Genomic DNA, 16678 nt, shown 5'->3' with positions numbered 1-16678 from the left:
TTATACTTTAACCAAACTTACAGAAACTATCAAAGGGATCATGATCTATAAACTACATTAATTGTGAACATTTGTAACTAATGAGTCGCACGCTACGATCACATAAACTCTACCGTAAATGCGCATACTGCGCGTGCGAGTGCACGCTATTGCGGGTATGCGCTTCCACGGGAGAGCGTACGCATGCGCAGCACGGACCAGTGTGCGGTGCAAATATGGCAACGTGCATTGAGACATTTTTCTGACTTTGACAGTCCACCCTTTGGCAGTCAATAATAACTGCCACAAAATATTTAAGGAGAAAAATGTAAGTCAGGGGTTAATTGATTTCCATGGTGGGGAAAGGAAGAAGAATGGAGTAGGTGTGAAGAGGGTATGACCTAGTGAGAAAGTAGAAGCATGTGTGTATGAGTCCATGTTTGGAGGGTCATGTATCATCGTGCCGTACGTGTGGTAAATCAAGCTTCGAGGTATTGCGAAGTATACATTTGAATTCCTTCTTATCCTGTGGTACAGGTCTGTGGATGGGCTGTCAAACTCTACCGAGCTCATTTCGGCTGTGGTTGTAACACAATGGGGATGCACATTTTAGTTGATGATACATGAATTGGGGGGGGTATGTGGTTGCTGCTATCTGTGCCTGTATTCCCTATCGACTATGTGTGTTATTACCTGAGGGTTGCAGAGATGAAGATAAAGAACACTTACGAAAAATGCAATGATATTCTATGTCAGGTTAATGTACGTTCGTCGATTGGGGTCTTGATTGGTGTCGGTTGATTGGAGTCTTCTTCTTTGTGCTTTTGCTCATAAATCGTGAGTAAAGCATACAACGTCCATGGATTTACAAAAAATGTTGGGCTAGCGTGATTTTAAAGTTCCTAGGGAAACTGGGGTACCCATGGCATTGTCCATCAAAATCTTGTTTATCAGGTCGTCTGCTCTTCTTCTTTCCATCTTTCCGTTGTCGGCCCCTTGGCTCATCAAATCCTTCGTCTACGTGGGTCTTTGTACCTCGGAGGAAAACATAGAAATGGGTGAAAGGCGGACCGTATACTCATTACATCATTACGTCATGGTTTCTAGCATTGGGTCATAAATCAAATCCAGGTTAATTACAGTTTCCTCACTCCTCAAGCTCATCACTTTTGTACTTTGTTTGCACCTTATTAAAGCCTGCCCGCATCTAAATATCAATCCAAACGATATAACGACACCCAAAATACATAGGAGAAACTTTCCAACATCCATTATGACTCCTTGAGCCCAGTCTCCTAAACCGGAGAACCAATTTCGCGGGTTCAACCATGACACCCAACCAGTCAGCTCATTACCTACAGCAGCAAGGGTGAGATTGTGTTTTCGACGAAATTCCCACTTTAATTGCAGAATATCATCCATCTTTTGGTCTATGACCTCTACCGGATCCTCGGTGCTATTTGTGATATACGTGCAACACTTTATGCCGTACTGTGTTGCCAATGTAACACAATATCCGCCTGTTACTGCTGTAAGATAATTAAGAACCATCCTATGCTGAACTAGTTCTGTTTTGTAAGCTTGAAGTTCTCTTCCAGTGTATCTAAACGTGTCATCATACATTTCAGTGATATTATCTAACAAATTGGCGAGTGCGGAAATGTATCTATAATTCATCACACCTCGAGCGGTGCGAGTGAAATCTAACGCTACCAGAACCTGAATCCCGGTGGATTCATGGATAAGATCAGAGGCCGGATGCTCTAACCTTTCTGACAGTTGTCTTTTAACAAGGTGCTCGTAGTGAGTGTGAGTATAAGGAGTTTGGGCACCACGGTGTATGTCCTTCATTTTGTCATGTGTAACAGTCATTACTTCAGGCAATACTTTTCCAATATAACACAATCCTTCAGAGTTTGGGGCAAGCCACTTGTACGCCTTTCTCCCGCATATGAAATATGCATCATCGGGGAGAACATAAGGGACGGAGAAGGACATGACCATGTTACAAACCTTCCAGGTGAAATCTCCTGACCCTAATTCTTCCATCTGCCTAATGCACGTATCGGTTTGTACGATATGTGCACAGTATCCTGGTGATACCTCTCCAACTTTAGTAATCCTATTTCCTAAGGTATATCGATACCGGAATGATTTTCCTCTACTGGCTATGTGGCGTACGAGCTCTGTATCTGTAGGCATTCTATCTGCTCTGTGTGAAAAGGTCATGGTAAGGTTGCTCCATGACACTTCCCAATTTCCCGGTTTTCTGGGATTGGAGATGTTAAAACATAAGAGGGACCTATCCACATGGTATTGGTGGAGCTTTAAACTAGGAGGGCTGGAGATGTTAAACCTCCGGTCCACCGGTCTCCCACCACTTAGCTCAAGTACCTCCCCTAACGTTAAAGGAAATGGTACTAGCCCTGATTTGCTGTGACCCTGAGGTACTTGAGAGCATACCCAACAATCTGTTTGGTTCCACACGTTACCCACTAGAGAGTGATAGTCACTCAATGGATGCCGGTCCATATGGATATTAAAACTGGATTGGCATTACTTTGTTACAGAGCCTACAGATACAACTTTCTTTTTGAACTAACATTCCTTCACAGTTGTTTACAAATAACATGGTTGTTAGATCGTGCCCGGTACTCGCCTTTGCTTGGTGATTGGGTTGCTATTGGAAATTTACACCTCCGTCTCAGTCATCAGGACCTTTCTGGATCCTTTCTCGACCTCACTGGTACTCTCACCGAAACAGACTGCTCTGGTCAACATCATGGTTAACGGGAAAAATCCATATCACAGTCTCTTGGGGCAAGTCCATCTTACAGGAGGAGAAAAGAAGAAATTTGTAAATGGGGTATAAGAAAATCAGTTTGAGGGGGAGAGAACTCGTTACGATAATAAGTTCTCTCGTCTTGTTGTTCTTCTTGTTCTGCTGTCCTCTCAAAGGTGCTGTCTCTTCAGTCTTCCAAATGAACATTCTGGTGATGCAATATTCCTTCCTAACCAGCGATCTTTCTGTAAGGAGCAAAAATCTGGCATTACCATTGGTCCAACTGAGGGGTGACATACCATCTTTAAACCATGAAAACATGAGTGAGAAGAGAGAGAAAACAAAAAAAAACAAAAGAGATAGAGAACAATTCATGTGCATATATACATATTACATAACTCAACAATAACCATCAATAAGAGAAGAGAAACAAAGCATTTTTAAACATTGTCAACATTAAGAAAACATTGTCAGACTATTTGGCTGTCGTATCTACGTGTCTAATGGTTTCCTTGAGCAGTCCCTCCCCACCAGCACTTGCATTATTCCACTGTCTGTATCTGGCCAGAAATACATTGTGGCGGAGGTCATGCTGGGGTTTGGTAGACTTCTGCAAGGACCAAGCGGATATGCAATGTTTGAATTCTTACCAATAATCGTCAGAGATGGGGATAGAAAAAGAAACATTTCACAGATACATTTACAACTTTTCACCCGGTCATTCCTGTGTCTTTAGTGAATGACCTCCCAATTTATTAACCGTTACCTCAGGCTTACCATCAGTCCTAATAATCACCTTTCCTGCCTATGTGATTCTTGATTATAATGGTGTGTGTTGTAATTTTGCTCATTTCTTGGTCTAGGGGGTCTAACTTTATGTGTGTTATTACAGTTGCTGGCATAATGCCCTTCTCTCCTACAATGGTAACAAATCCTTGGCTCCCTCCACGTGTCAATGACCTGAGGTTTTGGTTGATTTGATGCCTCCTCAAACGCTCGGATGCTCATCATCATCAATCGTTTCCCCTGTACTTCCCTGGTTCCTGGGATACCATGATTATGGTGTTGTCTTTCTCGTGATCTACAATCTCTTGCAATGTGTCCCTTTCTATGACAATGGTAACAGACTACCATATCTGGATTTCTCGCAGGGGTGTGGGGCTTTTGTTGGGGTGGTCTTGTGGTTTGGGCCTGTATTTTTGCTGCCATTAACTTATCTCTTTGTGACTCTCTGTATCTGGTGATATTCTGATCCTGATTGATGACGGCCTCTCTTAGTGCAGTCACCGAGATATCTCTCCAGTTTGGGTTGGTGGTCTGTACCCTTGTTTTTAATTCATCTTTTAAACCATTCATTAATACCTTAACCGCTATTCTTCTATGTTGCGCATTTGTCTTGATGTCCGTGATCCCAGTGTTTCCAGCCATTATTTGCAGTGCTCGATTGAAATAATTAGAAACATTTTCCCTTTCGTTTTGTCTTATGGAGAAAACTTCATTCCACTTGACAGCAGCTGGGAAATATATTCCTAACTGTCGGTTAATCTGCCTAATACATTCCTGATTGTGTTCCTCCGTACAAGGTACCTCTGTGTTTAATTTACAATCAGCAATGAACTTTTCAGGGTCAACCCTGGAGGGCAAACATGCCCTCAGCACTGTCCGCCACTCTTTGTTGGTGGGTTCTGTGGCGTTTCCTAGTTCTTTTATAAACCTTTGACATTTGGCTAGATTTTTCCTAGGATCAGGAAATTCAGACACAATTGATCTCAATTCGGTCCGGGACAAGAGACAGCGCATTGCACTGTCCTTGACGGGAATGATTCCCTGATCGTCAGTCTTCCCATTGGGGACTGAGATCACCCTGGCCAGATTGAGCTCAGTTCCATCATCTTGTGTTGGCCTTACAATATGGGGTACATCTGTTTGTGCGTGATATGAAACATTGTACGTACCTGTGGACACGACCTCACCTGACCCTCCGTTAGGGGGTTCGATTATTGCCTTTACCCATTTGGTCGTGTCCACCTGGATGGCTTCTGTGATGGTTGTTGGAAGAGGTGCTGACATCGTTCTGGGCTCACTGTCTTGTTTGTATTCCTGAGGGAGGTTTGACATAGGGTGCAACTGGCACAGGTTAATAGTTGTACATTCAACAGTATTACAATAATCATTGTTACATTTATTACACTTATTCTTATAATCTATATTACAGTTGCTAAGAGCGTTTTTATTGTTCCACCCTTGTGCTTTTCTCTCCGCAATCAACTCCTCTCCCGATGCCATGTCTCTCCTCTCAAGATAAGAGTCAGAAAAGTCAATAGACTCTCTTTGTAATTCACTTTCCTGTTGCCATAACTGTAAATATTCATAATGTTTATTTTGTCTCTTCGTTAGTTCAACGAGACTTATCCTCCTCCTTAAATTTTGTAACACCTCTGGACTGAAGCTACCTATTCTTGGGAACTTGTCCCTGTCTTGTACAGTCATTCTCTCCCATTCATCACAAAAAACTTCAGCGTGATTTCCATATTTCTTACACATCACATATCGTGCCGACCCGATGGATCGGTTCTCTGAATCAACCTGAACCTGGGTTGATCGCCCCCTACCTGAACAAATGGCCCCCATAATCTGCAGGCGTTGCTTATTCCTCCTTGAATATCAAGGCTTTCAGCGCACCCTTACAAACAAACCAAGATGTCCTTGGGCAGGCCGGCGGTGGTGGTTTATCAAGTACCCCACTTACTTCTCGCCCACGTTGGCCTATGCCGCAATCACTGTAAACCAGAGCTGTGGTACCCAACCCAGGGCCCCTGTGAACCTTTAGTTTACTGGAACATATGAGGGTTACCCGCAGGACACTTACTCTTTCCAGTAAAGTTGGGGTTGTTAGATAGTTCCTGAGTGACCAGCGAACTTCCCTTCCAAAAAAAAAAAAAATTACACAAATCACGTCAGAATGTACAGATAGCGTTTGTGACCACTTTACTCTAATGGTATTAGGTCAGATTACTAACTACTGCACACAATAACGTGCGGTCCAATCGTTCAGTATACGAGCACTACTTGTCATGTACTGAAAGATCAATGGAATCGATGTTTTCGGCTGCGATTCCTTCAACCAGAGCTTGTATGGCCTATATGGGTTCTGCACCAACACCCCAGGCGTTGTGCCACTGGACTTTTATAGCGGACCTTTTACCTTACGACCTCCTGGTCTTGTTCCTTATGACCTCCTGGTCTTGTTACCTTATGGTCTGCTATACTCTAATGCTCAAATATTATTTAACCAGAGATGCCTCCCTGGCCACCGTATATGTCACTTACACGTATGTTCCTTAACGAGTACCCGACTTTCCTTTTGGTTCCACCTTTAAAATTGTATAAACTTTTGTATACAAAACACACTCACTCAACACATGTACACTTTGTTTCTATATCTATTTCTGCGCAGAAATTGTCTTCAGGCCAAGAGTGTTACCAATTAGGAGCAGGATCTGTTAAACTAAATTTTAGATTTTCCAAAAATAGATTTGCGTTATTTACCGCGTCGCGTTATCTACCGCTGTGCGTTACTTATCGCTTTTGCGCTAATTATCGCTTTGCGCTAATTCAACTTTTCGTGACTTGGGCTACGTGGGCGTAACCAGACGCTACGTTGCGTAGTGTACGCTGCGTGCGTCTGCCTTTTGGATTGCGTACGCTAGTCTTTGTTAGCGACACGTGTACGCAATGCAAAGGATCCACCGTAACACAATATATTTATTTATCAATGTAGATGATCCCTGATCATCTACCGCAATCCACACTGACTGCCTTGTTTTCCAGACAACCCGTGTGTTGTTCTATACTTTAACTATTACCTCTTACTATTAAATAACAGCAAATCTCCTTTTAGCCCTTTCTATCAACTATAAAATTTGGCAAACAGGAATAGTGATATACGAAAAAATGAAATAGAAATGCAGATATATGCGTGCGTACGCAAGACAAAAGAAAAATAAACAGTTTTAAAAGACACAAGCGTTTTGTTCTTACTTCCGGTTACCGGATTCCTTCAGCACTCTTTACCTAAGCGAAGCAGACGCTTATCCCGTCAGCAACTGCGAGACAACCTCCCACCCTTTTGCTGGGGGATAACGTCTGCTGATCTACCTAGTGCAGATGTGAAAAGGACCGGACGAGCCCGCAATTGACAATGCTAAATTCCTTTGTCGTATAAACAACCCTTATGAAGCTAAGAACACTGTACGCTGCTTACTTAAGAAATACCGTAATGATACGCTATTTGCGTAACGATCGCTCAGCCGTAGGCGAGACGCTCAAGCGTCACGTTCGCTCACGGCCCAGTGATCACAGGACACGTTATTGGTTATGTCTAGGGGAAAGATTCGCTGTAACGTAGCATACGCTAGAGACCACGAGGAGGTCACCAGCGGTGCAGACGCTCACAACACTATACCTTTATGTTAAACCTTATACCGATGAAATACACTGAATACCTTAATGTGAGTACAGGGTGTAAGTGCAACCTTGTGGAACCTGACTATCTACAAAGCTGCATGAGCGTCACCGACGCTCAAATGAACACTTATCACTATAGGAAATACACAGATACTGGTTTAGGTTTCCAAGGCCTATTAACTGTATTATGTCTAATATACTTGTAAAAGGGGATAACAGTACATATGATACACTACAATATAACAGAGACTTCCTAACCACAGAACTAAACAATGAATACAAAAAGACAATACTACACTGACCTAAATGCAATACAATACAATACTATACTATAAGGTATTTAAGAGAAAAAGAGGAGAGAGAGAGATAGAGAGAGATTGGCTCGCAGAAAGACAATGATTATGGAGAGAACTTACGCACAAAGGGTATGATCGCCAGCGCCTCGATATCCAGCTCCCGATTATCAGCAGATAACCGTTGATGAGAGAGTGAGCGCTGGATGTGGTCGGCCTGCCTATTTATGCTCCACACACAATGCAATCTCCTGGTCCTACAATCCCATTGTCCATTGGCCGAAGGAATTCGGCCCTGCATCATAACAAAAGGTCATAGGGTGATTCATACAGGTGGGCTGTGACGATTTCCAACAGCTCAGGTGGGTGGGAAACTGGGTTTCCCGCCGCATACCTGAGTATGTGCAAATCATAGAAATGGACATAAACTTCTTATGTCCATAACTATTCGCACGAGCGATTAATACGCTCCAAACCAACACCGGAATATTGCTAATTAAATACTCTTCCGATGGGTACCAAACACTGCTGTATGATTCCTGTTAAACCCTTCGTACGATGCAAAGAGGGATTCCTCAGCTCTGGGACATTATACTTTAACCAAACTTACAGAAACTATCAAAGGGATCATGATCTATAAACTACATTAATTGTGAACATTTGTAACTAATGAGTCGCACGCTACGATCACATAAACTCTACCGTAAATGCGCATACTGCGCGTGCGAGTGCACGCTATTGCGGGTATGCGCTTCCACGGGAGAGCGTACGCATGCGCAGCACGGACCAGTGTGCGGTGCAAATATGGCAACGTGCATTGAGACATTTTTCTGACTTTAGTCAAGGAGTGGTAGAGGCTGCGCTCACAGTGGGGGGGGGGGATGAACCAATATGTGCTGCTAAACCTGGAGGTGTCCTACCTCCTTTAATTGGTAATGAAAGGAAATGGTTAGCGCGCTGATTGGTTGTAAAGGATGCGGTATGTGGCTGTATTTTGTGTTTTGCCGTGAAAACTGAAAAAATGAAAAAATGATTAATCTGGAAAAAATGATTACTCTGGAAAAAACGGATATGTTAATTTAATCGTATATAGGTTACAGGTTAATATGCCATAGGTCCTAATTGCAACCTCTAAGAGGTGTAATGCTACTCGTCTTTGTTGTTCACCGCTGTCAGGTGTGTCCTGCAGACTACCCTTTGCACTGTATACCTTCCTGATGGTATACAGGTTAGACTCCAGCTCAGGCAAATGTCAGGTGTACCACGTGGGTCACCTTTACCATAGGGGTGGTGAGTGCCTATGTCTCCTCTGAGACTGGGTGTCAGGTATGTTAGTATGTTAGTAGTATGTGGACAGTGCGGCGTCCCGCCTGTCACTAATAGTCTATGTGTATCACTGAGGTATGGGGCCGTGGGCTGCGTGTCTTTAGACTAAACGCCGGGGGTTGGTCCGTGCGTTGTCCAACAGCCGTTCACTTCCTGGTTTGCGCGTCACGTCACGTGCCGTGTCACGTGAGCGCTGTGTGTTAGGATGTGAAAAGGATTCTTTTCACATCCTAACACACAGCGCTCACGTGACACGGCACGTGACGTGACGCGCAAACCAGGAAGTGAACGGGACGAGACACAGGCGAGGCAGAGAAAGTGGAGACCGGCGGCTGTTGGACAACGCACGGACCGAGGGAAACAGAAGACATCGAGGACAGGTATCTGAGGTTGGGGAGGAGGAGACGCGGCTCACCGGCGGTAGGAAAGCACCAACCCCCGGCGTTTAGTCTAAAGACACGCAGCCCACGGCCCCATACCTCAGTGATACACATAGACTATTAGTGACAGGCGGGACGCCGCACTGTCCACATACTACTAACATACTAACATACCTGACACCCAGTCTCAGAGGAGACATAGGCACTCACCACCCCTATGGTAAAGGTGACCCACGTGGTACACCTGACATTTGCCTGAGCTGGAGTCTAACCTGTATACCATCAGGAAGGTATACAGTGCAAAGGGTAGTCTGCAGGACACACCTGACAGCGGTGAACAACAAAGACGAGTAGCATTACACCTCTTAGAGGTTGCAATTAGGACCTATGGCATATTAACCTGTAACCTATATACGATTAAATTAACATATCCGTTTTTTCCAGAGTAATCATTTTTTCCAGATTAATCATTTTTTCATTTTTTCAGTTTTCACGGCAAAACACAAAATACAGCCACATACCGCATCCTTTACAACCAATCAGCGCGCTAACCATTTCCTTTCATTTTTCTGACTTTGACAATATATATATATATATATAAGGACCTGCACTTGCAGTCTGATATGGGTTCACAAGATGTATTTACAGCACAAATACTGTACTATGTAGCAGATGCCTACAGTATGTTGACGGCCTGCAAGACTTAGATTTTGGTCGTGGATTTCTTCTGTGGGACATTTCACATTATTCAGCAGGGTTCCGGCTCTCGCAAAAATCCAGGACCTCTCTTATTGCAATCTGCATTTTATGTGGGACAGGCAGTTGCCATGACGAGGCTTCTCACATGGGCTGTTACTGTGTAGTATATACTGAAACGCATTTTTTTTTTTTAAACGATTATGCGAGAGATGGTAACCAAGTATCTGATTTTGGGGTCCCTTATTTTCACAATATATTAAATTGGGTACCTTCCATTTGCTGTCTTTTTTTTTTTTTCCTCCTCTCTGGGCACTTTGGGAGTGGGTGCTCATGTCATCAGACCCCGCTCCCAGCATGGGAAAATTCACGATTTGCAGAGTTAAGGAGGGGGTGGGGCTAAAATGCTGTAATTCACGTTTTCTCCGGCAGGGTCCACAGGTTATCCACAGGATAACAATGGGATATGATGAAGTATCAGCAGATTGCACCAATCGGTTAAAGCTTTTCGGCCTCCCAGCATGCAACGGGCCCGTCCATATATCCCTGCCTACTGGCTCAGGCAAATCAGTTTATTTATTTAGTGTGGTAGGAGCCGGACCATGGTCAGAGGGCCGCTGGTTTTTAGCAGCCCTAAGCTTTCTTATTTATTTTTATAGTCTTAATATTTTTCTGAGCAATCTTTGTAAACAGCATCTTATACGTTTCTTAGAACGAGTCGCTCCAACAACTCTCCACCAGGTCGTGACAATGCTTACCCACGAGTACAGTGCTGTTTCGGCGGGCGTCTGTGTCAGATATACTAGCAGGTCCAGCAGACGTTACCAGGCTGTGGCCGGAGCACGGGGAAAAGGTAAGGCATCGGTTCTGCTTAGAAGGGGAAGACGGACACAGCCGCACTGTTTTGGGAGGAGACTACCTTGGATGTACCAACGCTAGGCCTTAGGGATCATAGGCTCCAGGAATAGTATGAGGCCGCGATCCCTAGGGTTAATGTCAGCAGTGGGGAGTCAGACGCTCTCCTGGTCGCCCCTCCCCCCGGTTCCTGACCAGTTTCCTCCAAGTCTCCCGCCATGAACTGTTTCCCGTCTCAGAAGTTGTACACGAAGGGGACCCAGTTGCAGCATAGGCGGCTGTGTGACTGGTGCATCTGTGTTCACTATAGGTTCATGGAGCGGCAGTGTACACTAGTAGCGTCTTGATCCACTCAGCTTTCGCTAACGTATTGATCGGTCCTGGAAGCGAGGTGAGTCTCCCTGTATCCCACTCTACTACATACGGTAATACAGCACTAAGTCTCTATCTACCTTTTTGAGTTTGAATAGTTAGATAAGTGCCTATTGCATATGAGTCTGCATACATTTACTGTTTCTTTCGCAATGCGTCTGAATACGGTAAATCTGTTTAAACATGACTCAGTAATATGTTCTCCTACGTACTTGAAATGTAGTTGATGATGTGCTCATATTGCTTATTACACTAATGTATAACATGTGACTGACTGCTAGTGTGACTGCTGACTTTACTATATTTTGTCCGTTTTGTTCTATTCCGATCCTCAATGCTGGTGCATGGGTAGGGTCGGATTGTATGTCAATTTAAAAAACTTAGTGATTACAGTCACAAATTGTGTAGTACACTGTGGAAGTGTTGATTATTTATCATGTCTAAGAGCGGCAAAGGTGAAGAAGATACACTCACAGCAACACCAACACTCATATCATGTTTGTCTTGCAAAGCTGTGTTAGCCTCTCAGGATCTGGTTCAGGATGTTTTGTGTGCAAATTGTTTTAGCTTTCACCAGGGGTTCTTGAAAAATACAAGGCAGATTCAGGTGCAGGTTGATCCACCTTGGGCTATGTTTGCACAGACTTTATCCAGTATAGCTGAAAGGATAATTCCTCCAACTCCTGTATCGGGTATAGGTTACACGATTAACCCTTACATGCAGCTTCCCACCTGTGGTGTATCACTTCCACCAGCTGCCTCTCAAAAGAAAGAGGCTGATAAGCAGGTGGTAAGTAAATCTTCATTCTCACAGGCTACACATGGTTCAGAGGAGGATCCATCAGAGGATGAAAGCTCAATTAATTCTACTTCGGCATACGAAGAGGAGGAGGAAGGTCTCAGCTCAGTGGATATAGCTTTGTTAATGAAAGTAATGAAAGCCATCCTATCCTTAGAGGATTCAGTGAAGACTGTGTTAAAAACCAAGGAACCTGTGCTTAAACATCCCAAAACAGTTAAGACTGAGTTTCCAGGGTCAGATCAGCAGACGGAAATCATGGAAGAGGCTTGGGCTGCGCCTAATAAGTTTAGAATTCCTAATAAATGGAATTCCAATTATCCTCTTCCAGCTGGGAATTGTTTAAAAAGGGAGGTGGCTCCTAAAGTAGATACGCATGTGATTCGATTAGTGCGAAAATCTACATTACCTTTGCCTTCAACATCATTAAATGATGTCACGGATAGGAGAGTGGATGGTTTCCTAAAAAACATTTTTTCCCTCTCTGGGGCCGTCTTAAGGCTAGCCATGGCTTCAGCTTGGATGGCAAAAGCAGTGGCTGCCGGGGCTGATACATTGGAGGGGGATTTTTTAATAGCATCTATAGAGCAAAAATCCCATATAGCTCATATAAAACAGGCTGCAATGTTCTTAGAAGAAGCAGCATTGGATATGAGTACTATTGCCTCCAGGGCATCAGCTTCAACAATAGCTGCTCGTAGAGCAGTTTGACTACTTACGTGGAAAGCTGATTCAAAATCTAAGGTGATTTTGGAATGTTTGCCCTTCTCTGGAGATATTCTTTTTGGTAAAGAATTGAGATATTTTGGAGTCAGAAACAGACTCCAAGAAAGTAAAGTTTCCTTCCACATACAATTTCAAACCTAAAGTTCCGTCTTTTCGGTCTAAAGGAAAAGCTAAAGGTAAAAGTGATAGCAGGCAGTCCCAATACAACAAGTCTGGTAAGACTAAAAAGCATTGTGCTACCAGAGGACCGGTTGGTAAGACAGATAAGCCATCTGCCTGATGGTGCGGGCCTCCACCTGGGGGATACCAGTGTGGGCGCCGACTTCTTCAGTTTGCACAGATCTAGCAGCAGTCTACAACAGATGCCTGGGTGCAAGAAGCAATATCTCTAAGTTATGCTTTTGCCTTCAAGAAGCACCCTCCTCAAAGGTTTTTGTGTACCAGACTGTCTCGGGTAGAGACGAAGGCCAGGGCTTTGCAAGAGGCAGTTCAGAAATTGCTTCAGTCAGGAGTAGTCATTCCAGTTCCTCATGCACGACGAGGACAGGTGTTTTACTCCAACCTGTTTTTAGTTCAGAAGTGAAATATACGTTATTGTAAGAACTTACCGTTGATAACGGTATTTCTTCTAAGTCCACAGGATAACAATGGGATATGATGGAGCAACAGCGGATTGGCACTAAACTATCACAAGCTTTCAGGCCTCTCAGGATGCAACGGGCCCGTCCATATATCCCCGCCCACTGGCTCTGGCAAATCAGTTGGATTCCAAAGCATCTAGGCAGGAGCATCATGTAGAGCCCTAATCAGGCGAGAAGAACACACATACACACCCTTCCGTACAAGAAGGAAGAGGTTAGTGAGTAGCAAGATCCTCAAATCAGATGCATCAGGGTGGGATCCCTGTGGAACCTGTGGACTTAGGAGAAATACCGTTATCAACGGTAAGTTCTTACCATAACGTATATTTCTCCGGCAGGGTCCACAGGTTATCCACAGGAGAACAATGGGATTTCCCAAAGCAATTTTAGTGGTGGGGACGCTCCAGATTGGACAGGAGAACCTTTCGCCCGAATTCAACGTCATGAGAGGCAAAAGTATCCAAGCATAATGTCTAATTAATGTGTAAATGGAAGACTATGTGTCTGCCTTACATATCTGTTCTGCTGAAGCACCATGTTGCGCTGCCCATGAAGGACCTACCTTACGAGTAGAGTGAGCAGAGACTTTAGCCGGAACTGGGAGATCAGCGTGAGAATATGCTTCTGAAATCGTCATTCGAAGACATCTTGCCAACGTCTGTTTAGTAGCAGGCCATCCTCTCTTGTGAATTCCGTAGACAATGAAGAGAGAATCTGTCTTTCCTATGGCACTTGTGCAATCCACGTAGATCCTTAATGCTCGGACTACGTCCCGCGACGCATCTCCTGCAGAAAATCCCGATACCTGAAAAACCAGGACTACATTTTCTTCATTAAGGTGGAATTTAGACACCACCTTAGGAAGACACCCAGACCTAGGTTCTGAGAACTGCTTTATCTGGATAAGAAAGCAGAAAAGGAGAACAATATTACATCACTCCTAAATCTGATACTTTTCTAGCTGACGCCATATCCAGTAGAAAGAGAACTTTAGCTGTCAACCATTTAAGATCCACTTTATTAAGTGGTTCAAACGAAGCAACTTGAAGGGCTTTGAGGACTAGACCTAAGTCCCAAGGCACTGTACGAGGAACAAAAAGGAGGTTGAATGCGCTGCATTCCCTGGAAAAAGTACAAACATACTGTAAATTGGCAATTTTTCTTTTGGAACCCTACAGTCAATACTGATACTTGTACTCTCAAGGAAGCCACCTTCAAACCCTTATCCATTCCTGCCTAAAGGAAATCTAAGACCCAGGAAACTTGGAAAGATTTCGGATCCATATTTCTTTCACTGCACCAATGAATATAAGCCTGCCATATTCAGTGATAAATGCAAGCTGAGGAGGGTTTCCTCGCTCTGAGCATTGTTTGAATTTACCTGTAGCGAGAATCCTCTTGACTTCAGGATAGAGGTTTCAAGAGCCACGCCGTCAATGATAGTCGATCCAGATGCCTGTGATAACAAGGACCCTGCATTAGTAGATCTGGAGGTTGAGGGAGCAGACGTGGAGCATCCATCGACATTCTCTGTAGATCTGTGTTCCATAGCCTTCTGGGCCAAGCCGGAGCTATTAGAATCATGTCACCCTTTGCTTCTTTTATCTTCCTCACCACCCTGGTAGCAGGATGATCGGAGGAAATAGATACGCCAGATGAAACTCCCATTTCACTGACAAGGCGTCAACAAAGATCGCTCCGGGATCCTTTGTTCTTGCCCCGTATGCAGGCACTTAGATCTCATGGCGTCCCGTCTGAACAACTATCTATGCAAACACCACTTGTCTACCAGAGTCTGAAAGACTTCCAGGTATAGAGCCCATTCGCTTGCATGAATAGCGTGTCGACTGAGAAAAACGAGTTTTATGGTAAGAACTTACCCTTGTTAAAACTCTTTCTGCGAGGTACACTGAGCTCCACAAGTCTGGACAATGGGGGTGTAGAGTAGGATCTTGATCCGAGGCACCAACAGGCTCAAAGCTTTGACTGTTCCCAGAATGCACAGCGCCGCCTCCTCTATAACCCCGCCTCCCAGCACAGGAGCTCAGTTTAGTTAACCAGCCCAATGCAGTTGCAGGAAAAGAGACGACAACGGTTAGTAACCACATACACCACACTCTCACGACAAGAGAAGTGTCAGCGGCTAATGCCATATCAACCCAAAGAAGCTAAGTGCGTCAGGGTGGGCGCCTTGTGGAGCCCAGTGTACCTTGCAGAAAGTGTTTTAACAACGGTAAGTTCTTACCATAAAACTCGTTTTCTGCTGCGGGGTACACTGGGCTCCACAAGTCTGGACAATGGGGATGTCCTAAAGCAGTTCCTTATGGGAGGGGACGCACTGTAGCGGGCACAAGTACGCGGCGTCCAAAGGAAGCATCCTGGGAAGCGGCAGTATCGAAGGCATAGAACCTTATGAACGTGTTCCCGGAGGACCACGTAGCCGCCTTGCACAATTGGTCAAGGGTCGCACCACGTTGGGCCGCCCAAGAAGGTCCAACAGACCGAGTAGAATGGGCCGTAATGTGAACAGGAGCTGACAGACCAGCCTTCACATAAGCATGCGCAATCACCATTCTAATCCACCTGGCCAGGGTCTGCTTGTGAGCAGACCAGCCACGTTTGTGAAATCCAAACAAAACAAAGAGAGAATCAGACTTTCGAATAGAAGCAGTTCTCTTCACATAGATACGGAGAGCCCGTACCACATCCAAAGACCGCTCTTTGAGAGACAAATCAGGAGAAACAAAAGCTGGAACCACAATCTCCTGATTAAGGTGGAACGAAGAAACCACCTTAGGTAAATATCCGGGACGAGTCCTAAGAACCGCCCGGTCACGGTGAAAAATCAGATGTGGGGAACTACAAGACAAGGCACCCAAATTCGACACTCTTCTAGCAGAGGCAATAGCCAGCAAGAACACCACTTTAAGGGAAAGCCACTTAAGGTCAGCTTGAACCAAGAGGTTCAAATGGAGGCTCCTGCAACGCCTCCAAAACCACCGACAGGTCCCAAGGAGCCACAGGCGGGACATAGGGAGGTTGGATACGCAACACACCCTGAGTGAAAGTATGAACATCAGGTAAAGTCGCAATTTTTCTCTGAAACCACACCGACAAGGCAGAAATATGAACCTTGAGGGAGGCCAGGCGCAGGCCTAAATCAAGGCCCTGCTGTAGAAAAGCCAAAAGTTTGACTGTACTAAACTTGGAAGCGTCATAATGGTTAGATGCACACCAAACAAAGTAGGAATGCCAGACCCGATGGTAAATCCGAGCAGAGGCCGGTTTCCGGGCCCGCAACATAGTTTTAATGACCTCTTTAGAAAAACCCTTAGCTCTTAAGACGGAAGCTTCAAGAGCCA

This window comes from Pseudophryne corroboree, chromosome 2 (assembly GCF_028390025.1).
Source record: "Pseudophryne corroboree isolate aPseCor3 chromosome 2, aPseCor3.hap2, whole genome shotgun sequence".
In the NCBI taxonomy this organism is placed as follows: domain Eukaryota; kingdom Metazoa; phylum Chordata; class Amphibia; order Anura; family Myobatrachidae; genus Pseudophryne; species Pseudophryne corroboree.
This window is presented reverse-complemented; position numbering follows the sequence as displayed.